Below are 23,352 nucleotides of genomic sequence, written 5' to 3'. Positions count from 1 at the left end.
CCCTGTCAAATCTACCACACTGAAGAAGTCAGAAATGACCACATGAGATACCTCAGTGGTCCTGGCCAGCCAGGCCAGGGTTTGAGTTTCTCCTCCTGGAGAGGAGGCATCTCTCCAATGCAGAAAATTATTGCAGCCACCACTCAGCCCTGACTCTCTCCTTTAGAGGCTATTTTTACCAATTAGAATGACTATCTTTCTGGTTTGCATTTGTGTCTCCAGAGTTTAGCAACAATCACTTAATTGTTCCTGAATTGCTTTACATGAGTATACCTTCTTAGTAAACAATGCTGTCCCAACCCAACCTTCTATCTATCATGTTTTGGGGGTTTTTTTGAATAAAATATATTCATCTAGCTTCATTATCCAGTCAAGGATTTAATCCCATCATGAATCAGCAGTCAATATGAGGTCAAATTTGCCTCTTTGTGTTAGGATTTTATTTCCTCTTGTTTGTTGCTTAAAACTTTGTATATTTGGGTTTAGGTAACACATGAGGAAATTGGGTTTTACTATTTCTTTCACAGATTCCTTTGTGCATGAGTGCATTGCACTGATCACTGTTACAAACTTGCCTGCTTATTCATTCAGTTGCTCCAGTAAATGCATACTTTTACAACCTGGGATACAGAAAAATAAATAGGCAATTTATAGCCTCTTAGATCTAGACCTAGGCAACAGGTCATTTGTTAAAACTCCCCATTTTACAAATGAAGAAATTGGAGAGTCTCCAGGAAGGTATGATATGTGCACATAGGTAGTCCTTGTCAGAGATATGTTTCAAACCAAGTTCCTCTGATTCCAGAGCTATGCTCTTTTGAGGTAGTGATTGAATGAATTAATGGGAAAAAAAAACATTGTAAATGTGTGCAAAGCGCTGTCCTAAGTGCTAGGAATAGAACGAGAAAAGTAAGACAGCCCCTACCTCTAGGAGCTCACGTTGTAATGGAGGAGACAGTATATATGGCCTAACTTCAGCTATGAGTTTAGATGGAAAAGTCCCATGGTCCCAAGGATGCAGCATAAAAGCAGATGGCAATACCTCTTCTTTAATGTAATTTCCACTAATAAAATTATATATTTCTGCTGCTCAACCATTTGATAGGACTCCAAAGGCAAGAACTTTCTTTTCTGGGTCTTCAGTACCTGTGGTTATAGCACCTGCAGCAAGAGTTGCCTAGCATCATCTCCACAGGGGTTGCTTCTCAGGATAATGTATTTGGTCATTGTGAAGGAAACATGACTATTCTCATGGATCTTGGGTCAGACTCCTCGGTTGTCTTCACTGAGACCTGTGGGAAGATAGTGCCTAAGTAAGTGATCTAGTAAGGAAGTGTGGTACCTCTCTCTTAGGACACCTTGCCGCTCTAGCTAGATTGGAGGGGATGCCTGGCTCCTTCTCCATAGGAGTTGCTTTCCCAAGTGATGGGTGTAACAGCTGTGATCTGGGGAATGCTCATACTCCTAGAGCTCTTGTGCTTATTTTAATCGCTGTACTTCATTGTCCCTGCTTAAGGAATATTTATGTCAGGTTTCCTTTGTGTCTCTAGTGCTTGGCATAGAATAAACAATAAGTGCTTGTTAACTGACTGACTTTCTTGAGTGTAACCTACTCAAATACATGGTGATTGGACAGTGAACATGAAATCTTACTGTCAGGATACAAATAACACTTTGTAGGAATAGCTGGAACTTGATGGAATGCAACAAATGTCAGTATAACAAAATGGAAGTATATCTCTTATTCTTAGATTAGATAAAAGGATTGGTGAAGTAAAATTGTATTTTAAGAAGATATATTCCTCCATGGAAATCAACAAACAAGGGAGAAATATTAAAAGAGTACACTTCAATATGGGTCAATGGAGAGAAGAAATATTGTGAAGAGGGCATATTGCCAAGCACTAGACTAGAAGAAAGTAATGGAGGATAAGTTGTAGAAACAGATCACAAAATCGGCCCTGGGGCAGAATACAGTACTGATGGAGAAGTTTAGCTTCCCAGACATTGACTGAATGTCTTTCGCTAAAAGCAAAGCAGCTGGAAAATTCATGACTTGCTTTAATGATTTTTTACAGAAAAAAACCTCAGTAATGTATTTTTACATTGCTTTGTAATATAAAAATTTTAATTCACAATTGTTAACAAATTTTTACCACCCCTAAATTGTTGGCTGCTTTTTCTTTTTTATGATTTTTGGTTTTATATCATCTTCATTTCCAAATATATCCATCTATCCTCCCCTACTCAGACATCTATCTCACATAATAAAGAATAATAATTTTAAAAGCAGTTCAATAAAATTAGCTAACAATTCAACCGTGTCTGACAGTATAGCCAATATTCTACACCTAGATTGGAGGTGTATTTGCAAAAGAAGATGCATTCTTTTCATTTCTTCTTCTTCTTGATCAACATAATTGCATAGCATGTAGACAGAGGTATTTGAATAAAACACGTTCCAAGGAAAGGTATATAGTTGGGTAAAAGGAGTAGAGGAAGAAAGAGAGGGAAAGGAGACAAGGAGAAAAGAAGTGGTTTTTATGCTTTGTCATCTGGTGCATATATATTTAATATTGATGTTGACTGTGTCTAAAATTCCTTTAAGCATAGTACAATTCCTCTGTTTATAAATATTTTTACTTCGATAAAGTAATCACAACTCCTATTTTTGAAGATTTGCCTGGTGCATAGTTAAAAAAAAAAACAAAATCAAACAAAATATCTCATTTTCCGTGTCTTTTATGGTAAGTTTTGTTCTTTTATCTATTCTGTCATTTTATTGGATTATTTAATCCATTCACATTGAAAGCTATGACAGTTGGACTTATGATTTCCCTTATTTTTTTTTGTATCATCTTTTTAGAAAACCTACTTTCTCTTGCCTTGATGATAAATGCACCCTTCAAAAGGGAGAAATGGAAACAAGGTGAACTGCATTTGTGAACTTTATTCTGACCAATAAGGAAGAATTTGATGCTAAAGGAAAAATTATTAGAACCTTGGAAAGAATTATAGAATCACATAATTTTAGATTTGGAAGGGATCTCAATGGTCATTCATCTACATCAGAAAAAAAAAACTACTCCAGTAACATACTTATCAAGTTTTCATCTAGTTGTGCTCAAAGTTATCCCATAAGGAGAATCCCACCACTTCACAAAGCAATTCTACCACTTCCCATTCCACTTTTGGATTGCTCCAAATCTTAGGAAGTTTTTTTCTCCTGATAGCAACCCTAAATTTGTATATTCATATCTTTCACTTGGTTGTTCAACTGTCTTCAAAATAAGATGGAGAAAGAATAAACCAAAAGGCTGAGAAATCAGCAAAAGGACTTTCCTTATTATCATATAAAGACATTTTTTACCAGTCAACTTCTTTTATTCCTTTCATATCAGGATTCCCCACTATGTGTAGTATAAGCTTTAATTATTAAAGATTGCTTACATTCATAAACATGCCAAAAGAAGGTATATTTATTATATTATCTTATGTATTAAGTAACATAAACTAGGTCTCCTTAAGGTCAGTAGTTACTTAATATTTTAGCTGTGAAAAAATGATTATAAGCCAAATTCTTTCTTTTAGTGTGCTCAGATCTAACTGACTGCTTTCAGTTTGGCCCCCATGACTTCAAGCCTACTATGTTTCCTTGGCATATGGAATGTACCAGAATTATGAGCTGGTCACACCAAAAATATTCTTAGACTATAACAAGTATAACATGAAAGATTCCTTATTTCTCAACCCCACAAATATCACTTAAACTTATCTAACCAACATAAAAATATTTAAAATTTTTCAACTCTGACAATTAAGTACAATCATTAATCTTGTCTGCTGAAAGCTCTTCTCATTCCAATCATGTACAGAGGCCCGAGACCAGCTCAAAAAGCTGAGAAGTGGCCCTCACTGCTAACGGTACTCCTTGCTCAGGATGAAATAAGAGCAGTTTGGTTTGAGTATCTAAGCAAATAGGAAAGGGATGAAAAAGCTGTGGGCTTGGTCTTGGGAGAATTTTCCAGATGGAATTGGGGGACCCAGAAAGCCCCCTGCTTGCTTAATGACAGCCCAAGAAGGAACAAGACCAAGCATCTTTGAATGTTTTGTCTAATAGACATGGTACAAAGGATATAGAGGAAAATAAAGAAATAGTCTGTATAATCTTCCCCCAACAGATTTCAACAAACTTATACTTCATATAGTGGAAATTCTGGTATGAAAGGAATAAAACAAGTTGACTGGTAAAAAATGAAGTAAAATAAAAAGTCTTTCTATGATAAAAGAGAAATTCCTTATACTGATTTCTTAGCCTTCTGGGTTACTCTTTTTTCAACCTTATCTGTAACACCATCGAACAACTAACAAATGAAAGATGTCAATATACAAATTTAGGAAAGAGGAGTGAAGGGGAGCTTTGTCACTACCCTGCCATCAAATATGGTGTTGAACATTCCTATCATGCCAGTAAAGCAAAAGCCAATTGCAAACATAGATTCTGTTCAAACCATTGACAAATCCCTGTTGCTATTTTTCAGTTTCTCCTGCCTCTTCTCTCTCTCTCTCTCTCTCTCTCTCTCTCTCTCTCTCTCTCTCTCTCTCTCTCTCTCTCTTCTTTTGCTGACAGCCAGCCAATTCTGTCACTATTTCCTTTTCTTTTTCCTTTTTTTTTTGCCATGCTTTTTCATTTCAGTTTTTAATCTCTTATACTTGTCCATCTTGTAAGCCAGCACCAAGGAAGAGCTGCAGAAGTTGAAACTGTACTTTTATATGTTATTCTAAGGGGAATATCTGATTAGAGAAAGTGTAGAATGTATACCAGGCAGCTAGATGGCACAGTGGACAGAGTGCCAGGCCTGGAAGACTCATCTTCCTGAGTTCAAATCGGCCTCAGACACTTATTAGCTTTGTGACCCTGGGGAAGTCACTTAACCCTATTTGCCACAGTTTCCTCGTTTTTGAAAATGAACTGGAGGAGAAAATGGCAAGTCATTCCAGTATCTTTGCCAAGAAATCACCAAAATGAGTTCATGAGGAGTCAGATACAATAGAAAAATGACTGAACAACAATAAAACTGTATACTAGACAGGCTTAGAATTGATAAGTGCTTTATTGCTAAGTATCAATGAACAAGTAACCTATTTTTTAATTTATAAGAACTAACTGCTGTTTTGGCAAAGAATAAGACCCAGACCTACCACAGAGGAGGGAAGAATTCTATCATAGAACCATCAGTCAAGATGTAGCATGATATAATACATAGGCAGCTGGCCTCATTATTTCCTATTTATCCTGCAGTTTATTAGTATATATTTGTTTTCATGTTTTCTCCCCCATTAGACTGTGAACTCCTTAAGGACAAAATCTGTCTTTTGCCTCTTTTTGTGTCCCCAGGACTTAGCATAGTGCCTAGCACATAGTAGTATTTATTTATTTGTTTATTTTGACATATAGTAGCTGTGTGACTATGGGAAAAAGACAATTTCTCAGTTTCTTAAAAAAATCCTCTAGAATTATAAACTACAGACTATGAATTAACAATGTCTAAGGTAAAAAGTTCTGGATCATCTAGAAATTTTCCCAAATTGGAGGCAACTACACTAAGAATGGTGGGCTTTTTGGTTTAGCAGCAGGACCAACAATAAATTTTTATTGATGGCTGGCCTTCTGTGTGCAAAGCACTGTACTAGAAAGGCACTATTAAAAAGAGGCAAGAGACAGTCCTTGCCATGTAGGGGCTTATATTCAACTGGGGAGCTAGGACACACACATAAAGATTAATAAAAGAAAATCAGCATTTGCTAAATGTCAAATGTAGATTGTAAGTTAGTAAAGGTCAGAGTTCAGTGGCGACTTTGCCTGTGTTCCTGATGGCTCAATCACTCAGGAAGAACAGGGTAAAAAAAGCCAAATACAGTTATCACAGACAAAGGAGAGTCTCCTCAGAAAACCACCCTCACCAATATATTAAGTTTCCTGTTATCCAAGCAGACAAAATGATGAGAAATATTTGGTGAACTGAGTTAAATATATAGCACACATTATGGAATCTTTAAAGGACTTTGATTCTCCTACAAGATTTCCACTGAGAATAAAGCTTATGTAAGATGAATTGAGACTGCCTTAGAACATTTTCTAATTTGTGAGAGGCACACTACTAGGGTTTACACCAGGGACAGAAGGGAATAAGCATACAGTTTTCCATATATTAAAAAAAAGAAAATGGAGGAGAACTTTCACACTGACCCTGAGTTGGGGACAAGTGTACCCTAAACTACAAGTACATTTTCATTTTGTTAAAAGGAAATGATAATATTCTCTAATAGCATTTGGGTATTTGAGAATACAAGACAATTTTACAAACAGCCCTCCAACTACTATAGAAAAACAATTTCAATTCCCCTATATTTATAACACATTTATACATTCTTGCATTTCTTTTTTCTGTATTCCAGATTTATGAATTAGCTATATCAATACAAAAGAAAGATAATAATAGATAATAGAAAGAATGCTTTTGTATTTATATCACCTTTCTTCCAAGGAGCTCAGGCATTTTGCAGGTATAATGAATGTTTAGATATGAAATTCTTTTTGCTGAGTTATTGATGACTTTATCTATCCAGTGCCTGAGTCAAATTACAGTATGCTATGGAAGCAATAGCTTCCTTCAATCTTTCACATTACTGTACTATGAAAACCATCTAGGCCTATTACAAAGCTGCCATGGCTATTGTATCTAGGCCATAAGTCATCTAGGTTTTAACCACGTTAAATATCTCCGACATGACTCAAATTTTGCCTCTTCTTAGCATAAAAATGTAATCTGCAACATGAAGGTAATTGTAAGAAAAAAAGGAACCTAAAAACAGGGGGCAAAAAATGTGAAGATAGCAAAATGACACTTAGACATATTATGAATTTTCCCAATTTCTACAAATTATCATGAATTGAGATCTACCAACATATAACATTTTCATTTTGTCACCTAGTTTGATGTATGAAAATTGCCTTACTGGGTAGAATTTGTAAATTATATTAACCAGAAAAGACTAAAACAGAACATCTTTTGAGAGAATAATGTATGTTCTCAACTGTATCAGCAGAGAATCAAGCACCTCACGTATGTATCAATAAAGATAATCCTTCATGTTCTGGATGACTCTGACTTTCCCAGACTTTTTCTACAGTGCCCCAGAAACCTCTTCACCTTGGAAGCTCATTCTGCCCCTGGACTTGGAAAGTGAAGTTCCTTCTACCCCTGTGACCTCTTCCTCTGATTGGCTGATTCCTCCCAGAATTTCTATTTTAAGAAGGACACACAGGAGGGGGCAGAGCCAAGATGGCGGAGTGAAAGCAGTGACTTGCTTGAGCTCTCCTCCAAACCCCTCCAAATACTCATAAAAAAATGGTTCTAAACAAATTTTGAAGCAGCAGAATCCACAAAAAGACAGAAGGAAACAAATTTCCAGCCCAAGACAACCTGGATGATTGATCAGAAAGGTGTATCACCAGGCTGGGAGCACAGCGCAGCGCAGCGTGGGCGCGCAGGCCACAGCAAACCTGGTGCAGGCCTCAGAGGACTGAATCCCGGGCAGCTGTGGAGGTTTCCAGACTCCTCAATCCACGAATGCCAAAGACAACATAGAAGGTCAGTGGGAAAAGTCTGTTTCTGGCGGTGCTGAGAAAGGAAGGCGGGGTCTCAGCTCCATTCCCCAAGAGCATGGCCGGGGGGGGGCAGTTGCTTCCCAAGCTTCTGGCCCACAGACTGAGGGGGAATCCAGTGGCTGATCATAGAGGAACTGCAGGGGTCTCTTTGCCAGTGCTGAGGCAGGAATCTCTTGCTTTGCCCATGTGTGGATCTGGGTCACAGTTCTGGGCTGTGGTGCTGGGGTGAGGAGGAGTGCTGGCCTGGTGGAGCTTGTAGTGGCTCTGGAGAGGAAACCTTCCTCACAGTTACAGGACAGGAAGGAATACTTGTAGTCACAGGCCAGGAAAGGAGTGAACACCTCGCCCCTTATCATAACACCTTGGTAGAACTGAAAATTTACAGGTCCCTACAAGTATCTCTGAAAACAGCTGTACAAACCCCCGAAGCTTGGAACAGTACATTCTCCACATTGGAAGCAGATTTGTACCATAACAAAGAGTTTAAAACTCAAGTAATTGGCTGGGATCATGAGCAAGAAGTGCAAAAAGAGTCAGACTATGTTATCTTACTTTGGGGACAAAAAAGATCAAAATATACAACCAGAAGAAGACAACAGTATCAAAGCTCCTACATCCAAAGCCTCCAAGAAAAATATGAATCAGTCCCAGGCCTTGGAAGAGCTCAAAAGGGATCTTGAGAAGCAAGTAAGGGAAGTAGAGGAAAAACTGAGAGTGATGAAAGAAAATCATGAAAAACAAGTCAACAGCTTGCTAAAGGAGACCCAAAAAAATACTGAAAAAATAACACCTTAAAAAATAGCCTAAACCAAATGGCAAAAGAGGGCCAAAAAGCCAATGAAGAGAAGAATGCCCTAAAAAGCAAAACTGGTCAAGTGTAAAAGGATGTCCAAAAGCTTACTGAAGAAAATACTTCCTTAAAAATTAGAATAGAGCAATTGGAAGATAGTGACTTTATGAGAAATCACGACACAGTAGAACAAATCCAAAAGAATGAAAAATTAGAAAACAATGTGAAATATCTCATTGGAAAAACAACTGACCTGGAAAATAGATCCAGGAGAGAGAATTTAAAAATTATTGGACTATCTGAAAGCCATGATCAAAAAAAGAGCCTAGACATCATCTTTCAAGAAATTATCAAGGAAAACTGCCCTGATATATTAGAACCAGAGGGCAAAATAGAAATTGGAAAGAATCCACCAATCTCCTTCTGAAAGAGATTCCCAAAGGAAAACTCCTAGGAATATTATAGCCAAATTCCAGAGTTCCCAGGTCAAGGAGAAAATATTACAAGCTGTCAGAAGGAAGCAGTTCAAGTACTGTGGAAACACAATCAGGATAACACAAGATTTAGCAGCTTCTACATTAAAGGACCACAGGGCATGGAATATAATATTCCGGAGGGCAAAGGAGATAGGATTACAATAAAGAATCACCTACCTAGCAAAACTGAGTATAATCCTTCAGGGGAAAAAATGGTCATTTAGTGAAATAGAGGACTTTCAAGCATTCTTGATGAAAAACCAGAGCTGAAGAAGGACACACAAGTCAATCATGTCTTCACTCCTCTCCAGTCTGTACTCATTCTCTCAGACTCTCTCTAATACCACCCCCCTCCGCCATGAGTACCTTCATCTCTTTCTCCTCCCTCCCCCTCCTTTTCAGCTTATTTTTATATTATCTTCCTCCATTAGAACTTAAAGTACTTGAGAGCAGCAACTATTTATCACTCTGCTTGTATTTTTATTCCCAGAATTTAGCACAATGCCTGGAATGTAGTGAGTGTTAAATAAATGCTTGCCACCAAGACTTGAAATGTATTCCAATAAATTTGAAAAACTGTATGATATAGTTAACTAGTCATTGAACTTGGAGTCAGAAGCCCAGTTTGAATGTCAAGTCTGCCACTTACTAGCTGTGTGACCTTGGATAAGTCACTTTATTCATTCATTCACCATTTATTAAAAACTTGTATTTATTATGTGCTAAGTTCTGGGGACACATGGATTTTTTTTTAAAAGCTTACTATTTGGAGGAAACAAAACATAGACAGATAAATAAAATATATATTATACATACATATATATATGGAGAGAGAGAGAGAGAGAGAGAGAGATGGGGTTAGGGACACAGGTGAAGCTCTTACATCTGGGGTGATCAGAAAATGCCTTAGTGGCACATGAGTTTAGCAAGATCAGAAATCAGAGATGAGAGCATTGTAAACTCAGAGGACAGTTTCTACAAAGCCCTGCAAACAAGAGGTGAGATGATGCAGGAGGTAAGGGAAGAACAAATAGGATAGGTGAGTGTGGTTGGAACCTAAATATCCTGAAGTGGGGGTTGGGAGTACTAATAAACCTGGGAAGTTAAACAATAAAGTTTCCTCTTTTGGAAGATGGAGAGATTTGGAGCAGAATTTAATGAGATCATACATGTTAAGTACCATGTGCTGGTGATACAGAGAAGTAAAACAATACAATCACTGTCCTTAGAGTGCTTATAATCTAATAGGATTAATAGAACACGTACACAAATAAGTATGATGTAAGTTAGAATATACTAAGGGCAAAGGAGAAGTCTAGATAAAATGCCACAACAATCTGAGCTATAAAAAATATAAACCACTGTAACAATTCACAGTGAGTTGAAGAACATTCTCCAAGAACCATAATAATTGAATTGCAATGCCTAGGCAGGAAATATGTCACACTAATTAAAGGGGGGGTACCACAACATACAGCTTTTAAAATAAACTATGAGTTCTATTCTTCCAAACCGCCAAATTAATATGGGGTGGCCAGTTCAGTACAGGATGAAAATACGTTATGTGCTACTCTGGAGGAATGAAAGAATGAATTTGCTTCCATAAACACCTTATTGAAACTATCTTCTTATGCTACTGAAGAATCAATAGTGGTCTCCAAATATAGGATAAACTTTTACCTGAAGAAGGATTATCTTTATTGCCCATCTCTACTAGGGGCAGGGGAAAAGGAAACTGGGCTTAAATTGGAGTATGAAATCACATAAATATTTCAATAAATTTGGAATCTCTTCACAATGGTTACTACATCCAGTGATGCAGATTGTAACTCGTTCATTCCTTCTTATCCTATGTATCTCTTGTCCACATCTTCCTGTATATATCCACAGGGAGTCCAAACAACATGCTGGGGGTCTTTCTCAAGTTCTCTTGACATTGTGCGGATACCAAATCATGAAGGCTGTCCATTAATTATTCTTTGCATTCCATACATGGCCAGCCAGTGTCCTTTATTAGTCATATATAACTAATGACATCTTATCTCTACCCAGTATAAGCTTTCTCTTTGGATGATCTAAAAGTTTAACTCTTCAGAGACCATGATATTACATGGTTTACTAGCAACCCGCATCACCAAAAAAAATGATGTTAAAAAAATAAGTCTTCATTTCAGGAGGACTTCAATCTTTGGCTTTTTAATTTGGTCTTTTCTATTCTGCATAAAGAGAATAGAATCTCTGATCTCAGGAGTTTCAAAGGTTCAGAAGGTAAGCCATGAGAATCTGGAAGTTTAAATCCAGGTGGAGTTTTGTAGACAGCATAGCCTTAAAGTCTTGAGGAACAAGAAGCAATGCTAGAAAACCAAGTCTACAAGAAGGACTCACTTAGCAGTCATGCCCCATCAGACATGAACTTGGTAGGATCAATGCTGTGTAGGAATTAAGCTAAGAAATGGAGGTGTAGTAGGAAAGAGCATATCACAGAAGTAATGGGGAAATGCTAGTATATTACTAAGTAAATACACCTGTGTAAAAGTTAAAAATAAATATGGATCTCTTTTGACAGACTTTAAAATGTTCTGGGTCTTGATGCAATCAACAATGTCGTCTCCTAATAGGAATATCTGGAGAAGTTTGATAGGGTGAGGTTTGATCTCTGTGCTAGGCTTTTTTCCATGATGTACAAACAATTGAGGTTAAACGCAGAATTTCTTATATTATAAATCCTACTGTTATAACCATAACTAGGAATTTTTGTGTCTGGGGCAAGTTCTACAAACCATGACCCAGGAAACAAATGTCCCCTAATTGTAGCACAAGTAGTGTTAGGGTGGGAAGTGGGGAAGAAGTAATACCATTCTGTGTCAGAGAGACAGATTTTGATGTCTGGTGAGAGGCTGCTGCTTTTAAGGCTACCACAGTGTTGAGAAGAAATAACAGGGAGAGGAGAGAAAGTCACCCCAGCATAATATCTGGTAGCTTCCTATTTCAACTAATTTTCTTGCTAAGTTCCAAACTGTTGTTTCTATGATGCTGAAAGATGGCAAATACCATCACCTGTCTTCATACTCTAAATTCAGAGACTTTGGGACAATGTCCCAGTTGTTCCGCCTTAGTCCTGGCTGTGTCGTCCTAATTTAAGGTCTTTGGAACCAAGTAGAAGAAACCTACTTTCTCTTGTATGTGATAATCCATCAAAGATAGCTATTTTTGGCTTTCCTAATTTGCTATGCTAAACATCCCTATTTTCTTGAACCTCGATTTATTTGGCATGATCTCAAGACATTCAACATTGCAGTTGCCCTTCTCTGGATGGCCTCTAGCTTAACAATGTCTTTTCAGTAATGTAGTGCCCACGTTTCTCCATCTTTTCCAAAGGAATAGCCAATCAACTGAGGTGAAGTCGAAAGTCAGACAAACCTCAAAATGAGTTCAATACGAAAGCCTCTTTTAAGTTGGAAAAGTACTCACTTATTGCTTCCCTTACCCTTTCCCCACTTTTCTTATATTTCTGGGCTTTGCCATTCTTCACATTTAGGACTGGGCTCAATTCAAGCATATTTATGTAATTCAAGAATTTTTGATTCTGACCAACCTGATGCTGTGATGCTTCAATAGGTCTCCAGTTCAATTTTCTAAATTCTAACTGTTTGAATCAATTAAAAATCTCTTCTTCATATATAGTTATTTGTATGTTGTCTTCCCCATTAGATTGTGAGATCCTTCACAGCAGGGTCTATCTTTGGCCTTTCTTTGTATCCCCAGTGCTTAAGATAATGCTAGGCAATTAGGAGCTTAATAAATCCTTGTTGACTTTCTTGACTTGATTGTGTCACTTTATTGAAATGAATTCAGGAAACTTTCTTATTTCCTATTGACTAACACATTGCTGAAAAGCATTTGCCTTTCCCATATTGCCTTACTTTCCAGTATTCCCCAAAATGAAAAATCTGATTAGGTCTACCTCCTCGATGTCTCCTCAGTGACACTTCATTTCCTTTCTCAACTCTACCTTTCTAGGAAAGCTTTCAACACTAATAAGTTTTCAAGTATATGAATGACTAATCAGTTGACTCACTTAAGACATGTGAAGAGTTAAAAGAAAAACATTAGAATAAAGATAGACAGTAGGTATTTTGCTGCTATCTCATAGAGGGCCTTCTTTAAAAAAAAAAAAGATGAAGTAGAAATAGGAGAAGCTAGCAAAGTATGCAGACTTCAGAAGAATTTTTTAAAGAAATTACCCCACTGCTATTCAGTAATCAATTGGGAAAAAAAAAAGGTATCAGATAATAAAATATGGAATTAGGGTAGAGCACTTGCCTGAGGATATCTCCTGTAGTAAAGGTTATTTTTCATGATTTATAAGGGTTTTTAAAGAAGCTTGCAGAATGCCACAGGAGAAATGAAGTTCTCATAAAGCTTCACATTGTTCTGTGAGTGCTTTCATAATACTTGTTTATGTTTTAAGGGGGGGGAGGGTTGAAAAAAATTGTACCGTGAGGTGGAACGGTTATTGACCAGATTGATCATGGGAACAAATCTGCCGGTGGTAACCTTGTTTAATGATATGTTGCTGGGCTCAGCACCTTGCTGAGGCTGTGATTCTTCACCGGCTGGGGCCGCATGATGGATCGCGGTAGGAGGCTGATGGTGCAATCACTCACAAGCAGCCAGTGACACCTGCACCAGCCTGACACCCGTCCCCTCTGGATGTATCAGCCAGTCTGCCTGGCCCACTGGGAGACACAACTATTCTGCCCAACAGCAAACGAAAGTTCTGTCTCCCTTGCAACTTCTTTTGTAGGGCATTTCTTTAAGGTTATATTACTACTATTATTAATAATTATGACTATTTTCCACTCATGACTTGGACCATCTCACTTGATTCTCACATTGAAGCATAGGCAATGTCACAAAGGCCAAGAATAAATAAAATCAAGTACTTCAAATCAGAATCTTGGAAGAAAAATATATGTGTGTGTGTGTGTGTGTGTGTGTGTGTGTGTGTGTGTGTGTGTGTACACGCATGTAAGATTTACCAAATGGGTGAAAGAAATATTATCCAGTGAAAAATTATCTGGTAGGCCATACATCTTCTCTCATATCAATAACAGATTCCTGTATACAAAGGGTTCCTGAAAATCTATATACTATATAGTTTAGGTTGGAAACATATACCTTCCTTTTGCTCTAAATAATCATGTCTTTATATTCGTTATACGTTCGCTTGGTTTCTTAAAGGCCATGCCAGCCAAGTTCAAACTCTGATAGTTCTGATTAAGCTGGAAAGACTTTAAATAGAGTCTCAATGACAGGCTGTATATCAGTCATGCAAGAACCAGCCAAATTAAGTTTGGAAAAGCTCATCACCAAAGGGTTATCCATTGAGTGATAAAGCTTTTCAGTCATGATAACTCATGTCCATTAAAAAGTAGATTGTTATCTATGATTTGCATCAGTGGAAGGTGCACTCAAATGATGAAATAATTGGGTTTTTTTATATATATTAAGTATAAACTTAATAAAGGGAACAGGTTTATGTCTCAGTTCCCTACCTGTTATTTCCACATGGATCTGCATAATGGAACACAACTTGTCTGAGGAAAAGCACTCTCCTAATGTCATTACCCCCTCCCAAATCCTACAATGGCTCCCTATTACGTATCACATTGCTGAAAATCATTTGCCTTTCCTATCTTGCCTTACTTTCCAGGATTCCTCTAAATGCTCCAATCTGCTCAATTAGGCCCACCTCCTCAATGTCTCTTCAATCACACTTTGTTCTCTTTCTCATCTCCACCTTCCTAGGGAAGCCTTCAACACTAAAGCCCTACCTCACTCCCCAGCTCTCTTCCTATTCAAATCTTTCCATGACCAGTTTAAGTCCAGCTCTCTACCAAAAGCCTTCCATGATCATTCCAGCTTACATTAACTTCTCTTTTTTCTTTGAACTCTCTTAACACTTATAATCCTCACAACACAATTTCGCACTTAACTGTATGCTGCCTTGTATTATTTTTAATTGTTTCTTTTTTTCTACAGCAGGCCTATAAACTCCTCAAGGTCAAAGATAGGGCATATAATTCTCATGTATCCCCTTTGCTACCTAAGCACTATTCTGGGCACATGTTAGACACTCAATAAATACTCATTTGTTGACTGATGTCTCAATGACCAAACCATATCTCCAAGGGAATGTTGTAATTATGTTGTAAATTATGTTGTAAAAGTTGTCATGATTTGCCAAATCAATGGGAGATTTACAGACAAACCAGTTGAGTAGAGTTCATGAAAACAGTTGAAACAGGCTGCCTATCTAGACTCTCCCCCCATTCTTTGAGAATGTTGTCTAATGACCAGGGCCTGCTGGGTTTTGTCTGATTGGTAAAGGGGTCCCTGAGTGACCAGTCACACCATTCACATCTGCCTAGACCCAAAGTCACTTATCCTATTCTCCCACTGTGCATGCTACTTTCTGACCATCTGTCCTGCTTCTTTGTCATTTGTGGGAAAGGGAGAGTACAGAAAAAGAGGATCCATGGAGCATATAGGTATATACAGCAGCAATGAAATGAGCAAGTAACCAAGAGTGAATTGTTTTCAAACTGAAGCTAGGGTGAACCTTGCAAGACATCCATGTAAATAAGGTTCCCAATAAATTGATCTAAGTTTAATTTTTCACATTTTCATTCTTTCTGTATACCCTGCAATTTTTTAAATAAAAATTATTGTGCACTTAATATGGTTCCATTTACATAGAATCTGTTTTTGTGGGCTCGTGAACACTATTTTGTATCCTATGTTGATCTACACACATGAACAGCAAAATCCTCTGGCAGAGTTTAATCTAAAAAGAAAGGCAAAACTCTTGGACATTATAATAAAAAATACACTAACAGTAATTCACATTTGCATGCTGCTTTAAGTGTTTGTAAACTGGTTTCTTCACAAGTGTGAGTTTGGCAGTATGGTACTATCATCATTTTATAGATAAGGAAACAGATGCAAAAGTTGAGTGAATTGTCTATGGTCACACAATTCACTTTAGTGTATGAAGTGGAATGAAAAACCATCTGTTCTGCAGATATGTCTTTGGTCAATGTTTGATACTATGAAAAATGTATATATAGGGAATGATAATCTATAAAAATATATGTGTATATTAATTTCAAGGCCTTCATTTTAAGCCATTTATATAGAAGTCTTACATACTTAATTGAAAATAGAGATTCAAGCATTCTAATTATTTCATCAGCTTTCCATTTTTTGCTTAAATATAAATTTAAATATAAATTTAAAATATAAATAAAATATAAATTTAATTTTAAATATTTAAACAATGTAAATTCAAAAAAATATATAAACTATTTCAAGGAAAAATGTCTCCTTAGAAGAAGAGATATGTCTTGATACACTCTAAGATTCCCTCCTAGAATCTTTTCATCATATCAGACACATATGATGTACTCTTCTGCGAAATGAGGTTATAACCATGGCAGTTCATTTGTGATTATAAAGGATGGTTATCCAGCCATTGAGATTTCACTATTTTCCAACCAAGTCCACTTTATTTTACTTTTGATGTCTCAATAATTCAGCACTGCAAATCTGGAACAATTGTCCTGCTGTAATCCTTGGGTGAAAGGAAAATGATAAAATTCTGGAAAGAGACAGGGAAATTAAGAAGCTAATGCTCCAGGTCTGTCCACGGGTATGAATTGGGGACATTTCCCTCTTTGCTGATATGTCACCTACCTTTCTTTAGAATGTAAGTAATAGAGCTTGAGTCATGTCTTTTTTTGTGTTCTGTATATTGCTAATTATGCTGCTGTCACTTAGGAAATAATGCTGTGTGTATTATTATCAGACCTTCTATTGGTAATAAATGAATAGGCCTGTCAACTTTAGAAAGTTTGGTTAGCAGCAGGCAACGAAGAGAATGCCTCACGATACTTTGGTTATTATTAGTATCACTATTATTATTACAGGTAAATAGCCCTGCAAATCCTAGGGAAATCAAATCCATAAGCCATGACACTAGAAATGACTGCCACCAGGAAACAGTGTAATACAAGAAGATGTGTTGAGAGAACTGGCTTCCCCAGTGATAAAGTTACGTCAGAACTTACAGATGGTCAATTTTTCAGTAGGAAACATTCCCAGTTTACCAGTAGAAAGGATTACTTTAAAAATTCGGGACACTGTCTTTTGAAAGCAGGATGCTGTAGAAATCCCAAGTAACTTGAAAAAAAAAACCACAAGCAGTGTCTGTATCCCTCAAGGTGTAAAAATTCAGAATAAAGTAATGTAACACAAAATGCATGCTAACTAAAATTATGTTCAAACTAAAGAGTTTCCATACTTTATTTGTACTTCCTTCCATCTGTCTCTCTCCTCTATCCATTTACAGGGCTTTTCTGCAAAGATTTCATTCATCAAGCACTGCCCTATTCTTTTCGTTTCTCAATATACACAAGTACAAAATCATAAAGCATTTCATTAGCAAAGCCATAATGATTATCAGAACCAAATCAGTATTTCTTTTGCTTTCTTTTGGGATGGCCTTCACAGCAAGCAGCTGCTAAGACAATGAAAATGTTTTTCCAGATGCAGCATCTGGCTATTTGGCAGACTCATTTAGTAGTTAAGTTGGCAGCTTTAGGTTTGCCTCTGGGTCTATTGTATGTTTATTAAGGCAATAGCCCATCAGCCTGCACTACCTTCCCTATTTTGTGTCTCATCTTTCAGTCACTTTTTTGTCTGTAACGAGCACAAGATTGCACATGAATCCCTATGAAAAAATGCCCGACATTGTACTCTCAATGTTAATCAAAATTTCCTCCTTTTTCCCACCAGAGTTTTTTCCCCTGTATATTTCTCACCTAAACTTCAATCATCATAGTTTTGATATACATTCATTTTACTTGCATTGTAAACTTACAACATGACATCCATAAAAGTCTCTCTGTTGTGCAAGAAAACTACTCAACTATTTTGATATGTATACAAAGTTATTTCTTGTTGACTAAAACCCTTAATGCCATAATATAATAATACATAGACGGGGACATTTTTCATGTTATGGTAATAAACGAGGTGTTAAAGGAATAATCCTGATTTGTGAGCATTTTGTTAAGTATAGCTTTGTGCTTCAGAGTTAATGCAATCAGAACTCACATCCCACTCACTGGGATGTACTACTGCATGTACTGTGATATTCTGGTAAGCATTTTTAAGTAATGAATTTACATTTTCAGTGTCTTACAGTAAACTGCATCATCAGATACAATATTGTAAAAAAATTTACTTAGCTGAAGTCCCTTCCTTGTGTTTTTGCTCTGAAAGACAGGAGTGAACATAAGCAATGCACAAATAAATTTTAAGTGTTTAATTTTAAAAGACAGAAGTTGATGGTTTTCGAGTCACACATGCCATTATCCACAAATACTATTGTTAACTACTTTTAAACTGTATTACTCACAATTAGATAGAATTTGTTAATTTTCATGTCGTTGAAAAAGTGAGAATATTAACAATTATATGTGCCTTTGCAGCTTGAATTCTTATAAAAAGGAGGAAAAACGTCTGTGTAAATAAACTTTCCAAATCAATTTGTACAATTCTTCCTGATAGAAATCTCTCCAGAACTGTTCAAAATAATCTCCAAGCAACCAAATATCCACTATTTAATATTTAATAATTATATTTAGAGTTCATATCTCTGTTACATATTTGCTCTTATGAGGAGATATTCCAGGTATGTTCTTTCATCTAAAAAAAATTATTAGTTTTTTTAAAAAATCTTCATTTTCTTTCATATTCCTGGAAAAGTATTGAAAATGAAGTGATTTATAAATTGGTGTTTGTGAGCCATTCATTTTGTTGGGTTTTTTTTTTTAATACAGGCATTTTCTTTTGTATGTTCCAATTTTAAAGTGGCAATCTGATTTGATAAAGAATTCTTATTCTTTGAAAGAAAAAAAATTGTCTCCAGCATCTAACCACAAATTTTAAATGGTGATTTCATTTTCCTTTTGTTCCTCCCATCATTTTAAGCATTCCAGCAGGTTGCATGTAAAAACCACATGGAAAAATATTAAAGTGCTGAGTTTGGTACATGAACATCTGTGGATATCATTGAAGAACACTTAATAGTCCCAATGAAAGAAATTCTACACATGAAAAATCTGAAACCTTCTTATGCAAATCATTTTGCCTTTAGCCATTTGCAAAAGAAAGGACCTGGTGGATTTAGTAATTTTATATAACACTGGTGAGATTGTTGTTATCTTTGTTCTTACATTAATTAGTTAGGATCTTCAATGATCAGAGCAATCTCAAAAATCTGGTCTCCAGCTGAAGTGAAACTATGACAAAAGTTTCAACTGTATACTTATTGTATCCTATCCTATTTGATTACCCGCTATTAGACCAAATGATTTTATTAATGGGTAAGATAGCACGGGATCATGTACATTCTTGTGGGTAAGTCTTTCCTTAGTAAAAAATAAATCAAACATAACTTTAGATTTATATATCCTTCTTTATATACGCATGAAATCTACATTTAAGTGATTTTATTTCTTATCATTTAAAAGAAATACAACTTAAGTAAAAGTCTTAACTTCCTAGCACTAATAGCTTGGCCATGCCTGTATAATAGCTGTATATTAACTATTATCTAATGTGTTCAGATGGTGGAGAGGGAATGGTGTATGTGTAAGCATTTTCTCAGGCATAGGGATTAATATAAGGAAATTGAAGTGATACATTTAACTTTTATGAAATAAGACCTTTCTATTATAGGTGAAGAACTGAAATTTCCCAAACCTTCCTAAGGAACCAATCCTAAGAAAGTTTTTTTTCCCCTCCTTTTCCCTACAGGTAGTATGAAATGGAGCCCAAATGAGAGGACCCCATCTGAGTCTACCCAGCTCCCCCAGTCTGCACAAACCCACTCTATCAATCATGGCAGGATAATGCATAGTGGTTGCACCTGTGACAGGAAATGATTGAGTGCTGAACACAGGGCCTGCTTCGCCTGCCGCTTTGTGCATTTGTATTTCTCCAGGGCCAGTTTGAGAATTTTCAGAACTTGGGGTTGGGGGGGTGAAAATACCCATTGTATTTTGAAAAAAAAATGCAGTTTGATTATCAAATTCTAACACAATCAATTGGACTGAAATTAAACAGCAAATTTTGACAACTGCCTGAGGTCTTCAAGAGCCAATGCTATACAAGCTAAAATTCTATTAGGCTATAATTTTGTTTGGGTAGGTAGAGGATGCTGGCTATTTTCATCCTTTTGAGACATCTTGCTCACTTTGGCTACAAAGTAGAAATTTGATCTTTTAGATCATCTAAAAGAACAAAATGCCAGTGCAAACCTATTCTCCTAAAAAAAAAACTGCACAATCTAACTTTGCTTTGTAGTGAAACATAATTTACCTCACCTTTGAAAGAATCATCCCCTCCCCCTTTCTCCTCATTTTTGGAAACACTTGATTTAATATAGTAATCTCATTTTTAAATGCTTGATTTAATATTGTAATCTAATTTTAAATAATTGCAATTAAAGGATAACACAAGTTTAAATAATTTTCTGCTAATTCAGCCATTTCTTGAAAATTTGTGTAAGTGGTAAAAGGGTGCCTATTATGATACAGTCAGTGTTTTACCTGCATCTTCCTATGTAGATACGTGTACATTTTTCTTTTTCTGTTGCTGGAGTAAAGAATAAAATCTAGGATTTTAGTTTCCGGTCTGAATGTGACTGAATTAAATGACTGAATTAAATAAGAAAATAGTAGGGATTGGATGGATGTTTTGGGGTAGGCTTACCAACAAAAGTTTAAAAAATAAAAACAACCTCATAATATTTTAATTGTAAACTCAGTCGATAGAGAGAGAGAGAATTAAAAAATAAATACATTTGAATGTGAAACCTAAAATATCAAATCGAACCCATTATATCGAACCTTCGTTGGTTTCTTAGCTCCTCTCTACAATATTCAGCACTATCACATGTCCAGAAAAATGTCAGAGAAGGCAAATTGTTTTGTTTTGTTTTGTTCTCTCCGTATCTTGGTATCCTTTATTTTCCTCTACAATACTACTATCTTCCACAATTATTCAACGTAGATTAATACAGTTCTGGGGAAATACAACGAAGGATTTAGGAAGTGGGTAGTTCTGCCAGGACAATTAGACTTCAATGGATAATGTACATGCATACAAACATACACCCACATGCTATTTATGGGATGTTCCCCCCTGCTGAAAACGACTGTCGCTGGTCTTCCGTCTTTGATGACCTAGCCAGTAAAGTTATGTGGCTATAAATAGATTGATAGAGCCAGCTGATTAGGAAGAAAAACTGATGTTCAGTAGGAGCTTATGGATCAATCACTGGCAGGGTAGGATGGGGGAGGGGTCTGAGAGACTGGGAACAAAGTAACTGTGTGTTGGTTGGGCTCAGGACTGTGGTCACACTCTCTCGACCCATTTGCCCCAGATGTCTTCGCGACTTCCCAAACGCGAAGACTTTCCTAGGAGGACCTAGCTAATGGGGGCAACGCGTGCAAATCGATCTGGACCCCCAGGCTCGGGGATAAAAGTGTAGACCTGGTTCTGCGCTGATGTGAGCGCTGCGGCTCCTCAGTGACTGCTCTCCTCTTGTCCCTGCCTGCTCTGGGGCAGCCGGACAGCTCCCCTCCGTTTTCCCCTCCCTAGACTTCGCACCCCAGCTCTTCCCCGCCGGTGCTACCCCAGACCCCGTGTGCAGCAGCCCCCAGCTTCTGCAAAGCCGCGCCATCCAGCGCACAGTTGGGCTCGCTTTCCCCCTCCTGCGCCTGGTCATTTGGCAGTTCCTTCCTGGAGCACCGGGTTATTTCTCTTGGCATGTAGAATTCTTGCTGCTGCCTTGTCTGTCTTCATGGGGGCCCCTCCCCCAGAGGGGACTGGTGGGTGGGGAGCTCTCTTTATTAGTAGTAGTAATGTTAGTAGTACACTCCTAAATAATGATGAGGATGCCCGTCATAAATCCAGCAGCAGCTTCAGCTACAGACAGCCTTAAGTCTCTCCACCTGCCTTCTTTCTAGACAGCCTGTCCTGTCTGTCCTAGGGCTGAACCTCTTTCCTAGCGGCTGCAAGCCAGCTAGTTCCCACTGCCTAAGGTAATGGCCGCTCTCTCTGATTCAGTTGTGTGGGGCGAAAGTGCCTTAAGTGACACTCCTCTAGGGGTACTTTCCCAACCTCCTTCTCCTTCCACAAGCTGGTTAGAACACCCACCCCAACTCCCGTCCGACCAATAGCTGCTGCTATGTCCCTTCTGCCCCTGCTCCCCCCATCCCCCAACCCTACTCCGCATGCAAGTCCTCTTAACTGGCCAAGGGACTTCCTTTAACTGTGCAGTTTAAAAGTCATTAAAAGAAAGCTGATGGTTCCTCCCCACTTCCCCTTCATCTGTTAAGGAGAGACGCGGGGAGAAACAAAAGAGACTATAAAGGGAATAACAGCTACCCCTCATCCCCAAGCCAAACTTAGGGGCGGGGGTGTTAGTAACCCGAGGAAGAGATGTAGAGAAAGACAGGGCAAGATAGGTGAGAGGAGTAGGAGGAAGACGAAAATAACAGGAATTGCAAGGATTCCAAAGCAACCTTGGTGAAGGGGGGGCTGGAGGGGAGTGGAAGAGAAAGACAAACATCTGGGGATTGGACCATATGCTGAAGCTTTGTCTTGTCCTTCAAAGTTAGGCTGCCCTTGAAGTGATTTGTCAGGCGGCCTAACTGTGACAGGGAGAATATGTGGCAGAGAAAGAGGGGAGGGAGAGTGAGACCAGAGAAGCATACCAGAAGAAAAGGAAGAAGAGAGAGAGGGAGACCGCTGCTGAGGAAAGGGAAGGGATAGGGGGAGAGGAGAAGAAAGGACTCACGATGGGAAGAAAAGGAGATAAGAGGAAGGCAGAAAGTGGAGAGAATCGGAGAAGGTGGGGTTGGACAGAAAACAGGAAAAGGGAAGAAAGTGAAAATAGGGGACAAGGAGAGGAAAGTGAGGATATTAAAACTCAGGGGATAAAAGGAAGATAAATTAAGTTGAAGGAGAAAAAATCCCAACAGCAAAGCCTGTGAATGTGTAAAGATGTGCACAAGACAATGAAAAGAGTAACAGACTGGAAAAAAAAAAGTAGTTGCTGGCCTCTTTATTTTCTTTTTTCTTTTTTTTTGTTTCTTTCTTTCTTTTTTTTTTTAGCCCAACAACCGCTGAACTGATTAGAGTCTAATTAAGGCCATAAAGCCCTCAGATTATCCACCTGTTTATTCACTAAAGTCGGGGGCTCATCAAGCAAATTAGCTGCTTCCAGGCTGCACATTGGGCCTAGAGCTTGCCTGATTAATGAAGTTTATTGAGAG

At 37.6% G+C, this 23,352-nt stretch overlaps 1 pseudogene; it reads right to left on the bottom strand.

Annotated features, from left to right (window-relative positions):
- Positions 1–3,969: 3,969 nt before the first annotated feature.
- Positions 3,970–21,843, bottom strand: LOC110205450 (calcium load-activated calcium channel-like; annotated as a pseudogene).
- Between the last annotated feature and the right edge of the window lie 1,509 nt (positions 21,844–23,352).

This window comes from Phascolarctos cinereus, unplaced genomic scaffold (assembly GCF_003287225.1).
Source record: "Phascolarctos cinereus isolate Bilbo 61053 unplaced genomic scaffold, phaCin_HiC Scaffold_5;HRSCAF=322, whole genome shotgun sequence".
NCBI classification, from domain to species: domain Eukaryota; kingdom Metazoa; phylum Chordata; class Mammalia; order Diprotodontia; family Phascolarctidae; genus Phascolarctos; species Phascolarctos cinereus.
This window is presented reverse-complemented; position numbering and strand designations above follow the sequence as displayed.